Source organism: Phascolarctos cinereus, unplaced genomic scaffold (genome assembly GCF_003287225.1).
Source record: "Phascolarctos cinereus isolate Bilbo 61053 unplaced genomic scaffold, phaCin_HiC Scaffold_1;HRSCAF=81, whole genome shotgun sequence".
In the NCBI taxonomy this organism is placed as follows: domain Eukaryota; kingdom Metazoa; phylum Chordata; class Mammalia; order Diprotodontia; family Phascolarctidae; genus Phascolarctos; species Phascolarctos cinereus.
In genome coordinates, this window is record NW_027555514.1 from 108,919,212 (window position 1) to 108,931,557 (window position 12,346).

Here is a 12,346-nt window from a genome sequence, read left to right on the forward strand (position 1 = left end):
ATCATACGTAAGGAGATTAGCTACGATGTTGAAGGCCTACACATATTTTTCATCCCAGTGATTTCCAAATAGTGACAGAAGGCCCGGGCCATGATACCCCTTTCTGCTTTCTACTATGAGGATTTTTCAACCATATGCTCATGAGTGAGATCATTAAGAGGTTGAGCAATGATGGCATAGTTGTTTTTTTTAAACTTCTCATAGTATCCACAAAATCCTTGAGAAGTCTTTAGTTCTCAAAAATTCTTTGGACATGGCCAGGTGAAGAACATTTCTGTCTTTTCAGTTTCAGTACTGACACTTCTGAGACACTATGAAATCCATAAACTTGGCAAAGGCTTCATAGAACCATCACTTGCCAATAGGTAGCTTCACAATAGTATGTTCCAGTTGACCAAACCCTTCCATTAGCTTCATGCTCTTCCAGTGTTTTCCCCCTCAAAATACAATGAGATAATTCAGACACACTAACACCTCCAGATAGTTCAAGTCAGCACCCATGTTTTCCATATGGAAAAAGGAAAGATAAAACAAGGATATGAGCTGTCAGCTTGGGGAACTGCTGATGTGGGAGATTCTTCTATTAATGCAGGTCCAGTCACTATGACTTAGTAGATAAATTTTCAGGAGTTTTCCTGAGGCACAAAGACATTAAATGATCTGCCTAGGATCATACAGATAGGAAGTGTTAGAGGAAAGATTTTTTCTTCCTGCCTGCAAGCCCAGCATTTTGGGCTATGAGATCTTCTGAATCTATAGGCCCCATTATACTCTTTCCATTCCATACCTTTTCCATAAGCTGTTCAAAAATTGCAAGTGCACCTGAAATTCTTTGTGAAATATGTTCAAAATAACAGAATCCTGCCATCGCTGATAAAGGTTATCTCATCTGTCTTCTTCTGCTTTAGGGATCTGATAATAGTAACTGAGTAGTTCCAACACTGGGAACCACTGAATGTTTACCAAACAGTTCAAGGACATTTGAACTCATGGTATATAGTGTACCAATCCACCTTAGTCCTCTTGCTCAAAGTCTGACGGACCATACCTATGTGTATCTTCCCAGTCTTTCTTCCATGCCACAGTGGGTAAGGCACACAAATTATGGGTCTCTGATGATGCTTTTGCCTAACAATTCTGTTAGAGAGTTTCACAGGTCTTCCATCTCAGAGAAGACAATCTTCCAAGGCTGCCCTCAGAAAGGTCAAGGTTATTTGAGACAGATTTTGTATGCTGTTCCACAAGTAGGACTGCACATCCCATTCAAGCAGTTAGCACACTACAACTCTTGTATTATTATACTTCTTCCTCAGACAATCCTTCAATTCCTCTGGCATTGAAGTCACCAAAGTTAAATTTCTCTGGATCTGCCCCTGGGGTGGAGGGTTCAGTGACTTTTTAATGATTGCTCTTACCACTGCCTTCTATCTTCTTGTAAGTTTATGCATAGAAGGAATGGATGGTCAAGGTTTCCAGCTATTGAGCTCTCTAGGTCACTACCTGCAATACTTTGTTAGTATTCTGAACAGGCTGAAGTGAGTCCTGATGACCCTTACATTACAGAGATATTTGCTAGTTCTGGAAAAATCAGACAATCCTCCTGCTAATATTCATGACTTCCCTAGGGAACTTCAAGGTTATCTATCTCGATATAACCCAAGCCTGGGTCAACCATATCCCTCTCAACTCAGTCCACAAAGGCATGAGCTATTACAAATATTCATAAACTGATTAGAACATGAATGTCATTTGGAATCCACTATCTAGCACAACAGGACACTCTATATCTTCAGTCCTTATTATTGCTGCTACATAGGGTACTATGAGTCTAAGGGAAAGGACCTAGGAAAGGTAGGTTCCTTAGAACCTGGTTCAGTTCCTGTACTTTATTCTGTTTGTTTCTGCTGAATCATCCACACATTCAACTTTATTTTTTTTTGTTTTGTTTTTATTTTTAGGCAATTGGGGTTAAGTGACTTGCCCAGGGTCACACAGCTAGTAAGTGTCAAGTATTTGGTCTGAGGTCAGATTTGAACTCAGATCCTCCTGACTTCAGGACTGGTGCTCTATCCACTGCGCCACCTAGCTGCCCCACACCCATTCAACTTTAAATGCACATAGCATACACATGTCTATTAAGGACACTAAACTAAGTAAATTTGTGATGATCTCATAAATGGGAATACTCTCTCCAACAATGCATCTATACTTGCCTGTCCTATGTTACTTCTGTCCAAGTCCTTCCATCAATCTTTAATAAGTGGAATACCACTTGTCAGGTATGTTATGGTGAGAATTCTTTTTGTAATCTGATTGGACTATAGATGGTTGTTGAAGTCCCTTCTACCTTTCAAGATTCTGTGATCAAACATTCTACAGGGTCTTCCTTTAGTTCTCTTGACATAGCATGGATACCAGTGGAATATATGAGTTGTCTACTGGTTATCTCTGGCTCTTGATAAGCAACAGGACTATCTTTTTTCTAGTCATGTATCTCTAATGACATCTTTTATAGCATTGCTCTTGTATATCTTTTCACTTATAACATGTTACAATCTATTTAAGGCCTACGTATACCTTTCCATTGTGTTTTGGGTGACTCTCTTTTAATTCTTCAGAGACTAGAATATCCCATGACTTATAGCTATATAGCATCAACAGAAGAATGGGCCTTTATTTCTGGGAAAGTCTTGAGGTCATCAAAAACAGTAGACAGTTTCCCAAAGAAATCTAGTCTGTTTTCCTTCTCCTATTCAACTCTAAGTTCAGCTAATTGTCCATTTGCAGTGTCTGTCAAAATATAAATATTGATGAACCAAGTCTCTGATTTGTCATTCCAACTGTACAATAAACGTTCTTCATCCATTTGATTTTACCAAACATTTTGAATGATTATTTATCATGTTGAGGAAGTCCTGCAATGTCCTGAGACTTGTAGTGAGCGCAGTATCATCCAAAATCAAAGAATCTGGAATGCCACAACATCTTTAAAGAATCTTTCTTTTATCTGGACTTTGCATTGGACATCCCTGACATGCGGTGAATAATTTAGGGGAACTATTTTCTTTTTAATGACTCATTTGCTATTAATTATAAGATGGTCATCAAACAAAATTGTCTCTGTAATAGTCTCTTTTAAAGAATATTGTATGGTTTTACCACATGCGTGGGAGACAACTTTTTGGAAGAGAGTTTTAAAATTATCAACAGATGATAGGCACAATGAGGTTTTTGTATGCTTTAACACTTTTAGTCAATTATATGATTACAAAAATGTGGGCCACTATAGATGATCATTTGGCGATGTCTGATTGTTCTCTTCTCATTCCTTCATCGAGCATTCTCTTGATGAATGTGTATATCATTTAAAAAAAATTGGAGCAGTGAGAAAGTAAGTATATGAGGCAGCTGTTAGTATTTTTTCAGGCATTTTTTTAGTAATAAGTTCCAAGATTTTTGCTGAGTCTTTAGCGTTTTATCCTCTTTTAAATGCCTTAAGAATACTCAATGCCATAAAGATTGTGTCTTCTGTAACACAGACCTATACCTTGTATATTTGGTCTGTTCCAGTTGCTCTTCCTATCTTCCTTTTTTTTGTTTTCCAGTGCTAATTTTACATCTTCAAGTCACAAGACTGTGACATATTAAGAATAGCTAGGTGTGGTGGCTTTAATGATGAAAAAAAGTCCATTATAAAATTTTTTATAGGTTTTCTCCATTTCTAATGCATTTGCTTTCTTCCATTTTATCCTTGAATACCTTTAGACTAACTGGGCTCAACTGAAATTTTTATCAAGCTTTTTGCAAACTTGCTTTTCTCTCCATTGTTTCTCACTATTTTATGAGGAGATACTGCTCATAATCTTCCATCATCGTCCTCAGTAGATCTTATGATTTAATATTCTAAAATGGCATCCCTCTTGGCTGTCATTTTCCCAAATTAGTCCACAGCTGTAGCAAAATACAATTCTGCCCCTCTATCTGCAGTTTAAAACCACAGCAGCTATTTAAGCTAATATTCAATGACAAGTACCACATCAATTCAACAATGTCAATAACATTATCTCAATAACATTTTACATGTAATTTATAAAGAACTGATCTAATCAGAAAGTTTCAGTTACAAAAGAAGATCTTTTGATAGTAAATTACAGTGTGGAAAAATATAAAGAAAAAAACACTTCAACCAATTCTAGCATTGCTAATGCAAATAACTTCAGTTTCAACTAAAACTAAAAAAAGCTTTGTTTAAAAAAACCCCAAAATGTAAAATTAAAAAAATATCCCAGAACTATCCCTACAACATAACTATTCCATGCTACATTCAGGTTCTGATAATCTATTTCAGGTTCAGATCAACTCAGATTTATGTTCTGAGCCCCGCCCCCTATTTGAATATTTCCTTCCTCAGACAATCAAAATTGTATTAAATATATATGATAACATTTTAGTTGTGATAAACGTCAATTTACTTAAAAATAGATATGCAGGATAAAACCATGAGACTGTATTAAACACTCTCACTACCCACTTTCTAAAGCAAACTACCTCTCTATGCATATCTGCCAGAGAGAACTGGTCTTGGCAAGGCATTGTATGTTAAAGTGACTTATGGTTGGGTGTCAGCTTAGAAAGAGAAGACTATTGTAAAATGCTTTATTGTGACATCTCATCATAGTAACTTGGTAATAAAACACTGAGACTGGCCCCTGGCCACCATTTCTTCCCTGTCTCTTTCTTATGTTTCAGATCCTAGCTTGAACCTTCTTTTTTGGTCCAGGAATCCTCAGTTTTCTCAGTTGACTTCCAACTTGAACCTTCCTGGCACTGAAGGGGTTAAATCTTGGGCCTAGCTGTCCTACAGCACAGGAGGGGAGGAGAAAAGCCTCAGCATATGTAGTTTGTGGCAGAATGTAATGTGTACCAGAGGAGCCTCCAGGCTTAACGATGTTTCCATTCCCCTCTCCTTCCTTGTCTTTCCTTTTTCCTTCCCATTGCTCTTTTCAAAACCTCTTGACCAGAGATGTGTCCAAGCTGGGTGTCCATACTGGAATGAATGGCCTTCTAGGACAGGATGTTCAGGACCCTCTGCCCAGTGAGTGAGCCTTTCTTATCCAAAAGAATTATAAAAATGTGGCCATCCTCTGAGGAGAGTCTCTGCACCTCCTTATGTTAGTATAGTGGTAATAATAGACGTGGCAGTACATGCAAGGAGTACAGCGGCTATGCATGGCATATTCCCCTGCAGCTGGTTGTGAAAAGAGCTAAATGAATGGTAGCTGACTCACCAGCATTTCTATTAGGGAATTTAAATAAGAAAGAAAATAGGAAGGGGGCCTATACTTAGTAGTGAGAAAGAAGGTGCTGAAAGTAGTACAGTGAGTACAGAAGAGGTACTGTGCCACTCCAGGCCCATTTGATGCTAAGCCTCCTTCCCATGTGCATCATTGGGATGAATGGAAGTGTTCACACCTGTGTCATTCTAGGATGGTGTGGCTCATGTTGCTTTAGACTCACTTCAGAGTGTGTCAGAATTAAGAGAGTAAATGATGATGGATCAGTGGTTAGATATAACCTTGAATTGCACCAGCTGAGCTTACTCTCAGTTTATTTATTGTCCCTAGTTGAAGGTGCCCAGGGAGGGCACTGGACATATATAATGGATTAAACATAAGTTCTTTATTTAGCAGCAAAACTCTTCTGATTTCTTTTATCCTTTCTGACAAAAACTTTCAAACATTAATGGAAATATTTGATTAGTCAGGCCTAGCAAACACTACCAGCAATGGTAACACATTATGTTTTGAGCCTTTCAGATGTATACGTGTTATAGACTTCTAATGTAACATTAGGTAGTATTAGACAATGAAATGTATTCATACAGAGAACTGAATATCTAAATCTCAAGTATATCTATGAGGCATAAAATAGTTCAGTACAACTTACTGAAGTAAAGCATTGTGCGCATAGCTGATCATGCCACTTTCCTACTCCCTTTTGCCTACAGAATATGAAGTTGTTAGTTTGGTATTATGTAAGGCCCTCCACAATCAATCCCTAGCCTCCCTTTTCAGTCTTGCTCCACAATTGTTCCCTTTGACAATTCTACATTCCAGTTAAACTATGCCCAGTTATCTTCCTTTTCTCCTCGTGTCTGGAATATATTCTTTCCATATCTCCACTGGTTGAAATCCTTCTTTTCCTTCAAAGCCTAACTCAGGTATCATTTCTTCCATGAAGGCTTCCCCATGAAGCCTTTAGGGAGGCCTCTCCTTTCTCGAAAGAGCTCTCTCCTCCTTCCTTGTATTTATTATAGCACTTTGGTTAGATCTTTCCTTTACCCTAAGCTCAACCTACCTCGTTTCCTACTTATTTCTCTACAAATGCAATCCATTCATTAGATAGTAAGCATGTTGGGGACAGGAGCTCTGAAATTCTTCATCTTGATGCCTCCACCACCTAGCATATTTCCTTGTACACAGTAGGCAGTCAAAAATATTTTTGCTGAATTGAACTGAATCAATTACCTTTTGCTTTGGGGTTTGTATCCTTATGTCTTTGTGGCACATCTCCCCTGCTACCAACCTAAGAAAACACACAGAACCAGAAAGAAAATTTAACTTTCTACTACAAAAAGTGACAACACAGAATTTTTATTATGTTTTCTCTTTGAAACTATACCACCTAGCTTTTTAATTGAAACACCATTATACCTTTCTCAACAGAATTATCTTTTTTCCTCTAACAGAAGATAATGATGACAAATGACTTATATTCATGTACCAATTTATGTACCACTAAGCCTTTCCTACACCTATATATTTGATCTGTAAGGTAGTCACTATAGGAATTATCCTCATTTTACAGGTGAGTAAACTGAGGTATGAGGATTAAGTGACTTGCCTACAGCATCACAACTGGTAAAAGAGCCAAGACTCAAACCCAGGTCCTCTGATTTTAAGTCCAATGCTTTTTGGATTACACCATTCTATATGCTGGGAATTTTCTTTTTACCAACTAATAAGTAATCATTCATTTTATTATTGCCATTGACTTCTAAAATCTGCTAAGCAGAGCTCTAAAATTAATCATTTATTTATAATATAAAGAAAAAATTAAGAAAAATTTCAGGGAGAGAAGAAATAAATGAATCTTATTTATTCAAATAATTACTCAAATTCATATACTTCTTCACAATATATAAAATACTTTCCTCATAATAATGTTGTATGGTAGATATGCAAATACTATTATTCTAATTTTACAATTCAATTCTTTATTTAATAATCATTTGTTAACCATCTATTACATGTACATCTATTAGATGCTGGAGGATAAAGATAGTTAAGACATAGTCCCTGCCCTTGAGAGGATAAGTGACTTACTCAAAGTCATATAAGTAGTAAGTGGCAGAGCTGAGACTAAAACATCTCAGTCCTATATACGATGTTTTTTTTCAACTATCCCATCAAAATTAAAAAGTATATGGATATATAGTTAACACTAAAACTTATTTTTAAAAATCATGAAAAGTTGAATATGTGGGATGAGTTTGAACGAAGAGTCAAGGATGATGTCTGAGATTGTGAACTTGGGAAATTGAGAGGATGATGATGCCCTGAACTGTAATAGGAAAGTTTAAAAGAGGGGAGGCATTGGGGAAGAGGGGAAGGAGATTATGGGTTCAGTTTTGGACATGTTACTTTAAGATGTCTACAGGACAGCCAGTTCAATATGTCCAATGTCAGGAAGGAGGATAGGGATGGATAAGCAGATATAAGAATCATCTGCATAGAGATGATCATTGAACAGAGGCAGTTAGGTGGTTCACTGAATAGTGTTGGACCTGGAGTAGGGGAGACCTGTGTCCAAATCCAGCCTCAGATGCTAATTAATTGTGTGACCATAGACAAGGATCTTAATCTCTGTCTGCCTCAGTTTCCTTATCTGAAAAAATGGGGATAATAGCAGCACCTACCTCCTAGGGTTGGTGTGAGGATAAAAAGAGATAATATCTGTAAAAGTGCTTCGCAAATCTTAAAGAGCTATATATGTACTAGTATCATCATCATCATCATCATCATTATTAGATAATAATATTACTAAGTGAGATAAAGAAATAAGAGAAAAGGGCCCAGGACAGGGCCATGGCCAATGCTCAAGCTTGATGGGCATGACCTGGAGGAAGATCCAGCAAAGGAGACTCAGTGGTCAGGCAGGTGTGAAGAGAAATAAGAGAAAGCAGTGTTAAGAAAACCTAGAGAGGAGAGAGGAGCCAGGAGAAGAAGGTGATGATCAGTATCAAAAGTTGCAGAGAGATAAAGAAGTTTGAGGGTTAATAAAAAGGATCAATAAAAAAATTTGACAATTAAGAGATTATTGGTAACTTGGGAGAAAGCAAATTTAATATAAAGATGAGGTTGGAATTCAGGCTATAGATCGGTCATGTTTTTTGTTTTGTTTTGGTTTGCTTTTAGAATGGGAGAGATGTAGGTGGCAGGGAAGCAGCTAGTAGATAGGGAGAGATTGAAGATTAGTGAGTAGGGATGATAGAGGGAACAATCTTCTGGAGAAGATGAGATGAAATGGGATCAAGGTAGTATATAGAAGGGATTATCCTGGTAAGGAGACGAGACACCTCTTCATGCAAGACATCTAAGTGATGTAAGGTGAGGAGGAGTGGAAAAGAAGGGGCTTTCATGGAATGGCATCAATGTTTTTGATGAAGTGGGAGGTAAAGTCCGCAGCTGAGAGGGGGAGGGCAGGCAATGCCATGGGAGACTTGAGGAGGGATGCAATGGTTTGGAAAAGTCACTGTGGTGAATGGGATAGTGAATCTATTAGGGGAGTGTAAAAAGACCGCCTTGCTGCAGTGAGTGCCTAGTTGAGATTATTCAACATATATTTGTAATGGACCCCGTCAGGATGGTTTTGTTATGTTCTCCAGCTCAATTCAAAAGCATGTGACTAGGAGTGAATTGGAAGTGATCCAAGGCAAGGCAATTGAGTGAAGTGGATGAGTAGAGTAGGACTGGTTTGTTTATCAATTTGCTGAAACAGAGAAGAAAGGAGAGTATAGCTAGTGCAGTGGTGATGGCCTAGTGAAGAACTGAAAGGTGGGAAGATTGGAGGTCACAGTGGGGACAAGAAACGGGTTTAGGACTTGTAAGGCAGAAGGAAAGATGGAATGATAAAAAGACAATGATCCTATAAAGGAATTTCTGAGTTCATGAACACAGAAGTGGAATGCTTGTGGGAGATGGCAAGATCAAGAGTATAACCATTTGTTTGTAGCTAAGGTGGAATGAAAGAGTAGGTGAAAGGAGCTGAGGAAGTATCAATATTTATGTTGAGGTGCCCTCATGTGAGGGTGCGAAGAAAGACTGTGAGCTAAGTAGTGAACTCACTGAGGAAGGGTGAAGAGTGTCTCATGGGTCAGTAGGCTGCAGCTACCAGATTATTGTTTGGATGAAATGAAAGTTAAAGGAGGAGTTACAGAGTGACACTGGCAGGGGGAAGTAGCAACAGAGAGAAAGGAACATTCCAATCCTCCTCCATGACCAGTGAATCAGGTGCAAGAAAGAAAAGTACAGCTAATATTGGAAAAGGTAGTCAATGATGCTACATTATTGGGAACGAGCCAGATCTCAGTGAGAACCAGAAGATGGAGTGAGAAAGGAAAATATTTAAGATTAAAGCAAATCTGTTAAGTATGGAGCAGGCATTCCAGAAAGCCCAAAGTGGGCAGATCCAGAATGGGATATTTGCAGGGAGGAGGGCGAAGGATTGAGGGGAATTGGGGTAAATGAGTAGGCAATGGGCAAGAATAATAGGGACTGCACAATTGCAGACAGAATTCCAAATTGTTGGGATGAAGAGAATGTGACAGGGTAGGAGTATGCTAATCACTGAGGAATGAAGTATCAGTAGTTGAAGGGAGGTTTAGACAGGGAATTAGACTGCTCAAGGTCTTCCCTTGAAATCCAATCTAATAGTAGATGGAGATATGAGTACTGAGGGGCCATCTCACAGCAGGAAAAGTTATGGCCCAGAGAAGTCTAGACCAGAGGTAGGAGCTGGTAATTTGAGGGGTGTCAGATCCAAGAGTAACCTCCACAGTACAGAAGATGGACCTAGCTTGAAGACAGTGGCTACAGAATGTCCTGGGTAGGACTAACTCAGGGTTCCCTTGGAAGCATCTAGAGTGAAGGGACCATAGACCAGGCCCTTATTCATCCCTTGTTTTTCTTGCTCCAAACTTAGTAATTTAGAACCTTTTTTGTGGTTTTTAGCATTTTTCTCAAGCCTTAACTCATTCTGAATATTAGCCTTCCTCCCTTTTCCTTATAGGATCATGTTTTTTATTCATCCTTAGTAGATTCTCTTCTGTTGGTGTTCCCAGGAAGAAAGTAAAGAAGAAAAGTAGTTCAGGTCCCTTGTTGAGGGACTGAGGTCACATTCATTTTAGAGTCAGTTCTGGAGTAGGAAATAAAAATACTATATAAGTTGTCCCTTGTAAAGTGTCGAGTTGGAAAAGTTAGGGAATAGGAAGAGAGTTTCCTGGTCTCTTATAAGTGTTTGGCCAAATTCTAGCAAAAGATATTAAATATTTACCTAAATTCTAATATAGTAGCAGTTTTCTTTGTACATAAACTAGCATAAACCTCACATTTCTTAAATATACTTGCTGCTGTCTTAGATTGGTAGAATCTGTTCTGTTTTGGCTCCAGTGTTCTCTCTTAGTCCCAGCATCCAAAATCCTAACAGTATGCTTTAAAGGCCATAGAATAACAGATTTTGGGTAGCACCAAAAACCGCCCTCTGGGGTCTATTTTTGGATTATAGTCTGACACAACAATACACTGAAAAACACCATCCTCTGCCATTTAACTCAAGTCTTGAGGAAAAAAGCTTTAAAAACTTAGGGTAATTCCCACTTCTCTTGGATTGTATCATTTTTCATATACCTTCATCTTGCAGCGTCACTTGCCACCAATCATCCATGACCAAATGCACCAGGGAAGATATCATAGCACACGCTCCAGGGTAGCTTCCAGAGTCTTGGCTGCACTCTTTTGGAGGGATCTGCCCCAAGCCATGATCACGGAACATCATCTCCATCCCTTTTAAGGTACGTACAGCATCCAGTTTAGGACTTGTCAAAATATGTCAGTGGATTATTGCCTGATCAAGCTTGAAACTGAGCCCCACAATGTCCACTGCCACAACTATTATTTGATATGGTTCTAGAAATTCCAGCTATAGCAATCATACAAGAAAAAGAAATTGAAGGAATAAACATAAGCAAAGAAGAAACCAAATTATTGCTTTCGGAAGATATTTACTTAGAGAAGCCTAGAGATTCAACTAAAATATTAACTGAAACAATTTATAATTTAAGCAAAGTATCAGAATATCAAGTAAACCCATACAAATCATCAGCCCAACAGGAAGAGATAGAGAAATTCCATTCAAATCAACTACAGAAATGTATAAAATATTTGGGAAGATACCTAATGAGACATATACAGGAACTATATGAATAAAACTACAAAACATTTTTAATAGAAAGAGGCAGACCTAATTATTGGAGATATATTAACTGCTCATAGTTCAGCCATGCCAATATAATAAAAATTACAATACTACCTAAATAAATTTACTTATTCAGTGCCATACCAATCAAACTACCAAAGGCTTACTCTATAGAACTAGAAACAATAACAAAATTCATCTAGAGAAACAAAGGGTCAAGGATCTCAAGAGAAATAATGAGAAAACATGAAAAGCAGGGTACAGTGCCATACCTCAAATTATACTATGAAGTACTGATTATCAAAATTGGTACTGTTTAAAATTTGGAACGACAAACTCCAAATGGACATATGACCTGTATGTAAAAGTTCACCAAAGGCAAGTTCAGTGGTGTAGTGAATAGAATGCTAGACCTGGAGTCAAGAAGAACAGAGTTTAAATCCTATCTTAAACGCTTAACTACCTGTTTGACTCAGGGCAAGTCACAACCTCTTCAACCTCTGTTTCCTCACCTGTAGAATGAGGATAATACTAGCACCTATGTCACAGAGTTGTTGTGAGGACCCAGTGAGATAATGAATGCAAAGTACTTGAATGCAAAGTACTTGGTAAACCTTAGATCGCTACATAAATTCTAGTTATTATTAATAATAATAATATTAGCTAACATTTATATAGCACTTACTATGTGCTAAGCATTGTGCTAAGAGCTTTATAATTATTATCTCATTTGATAATGATGCTTTTATGATTTCCATTTTACAGATAAGGAAACTGAGGCAAACAGAGGTTTAAGTGACTTGCCTAGAGT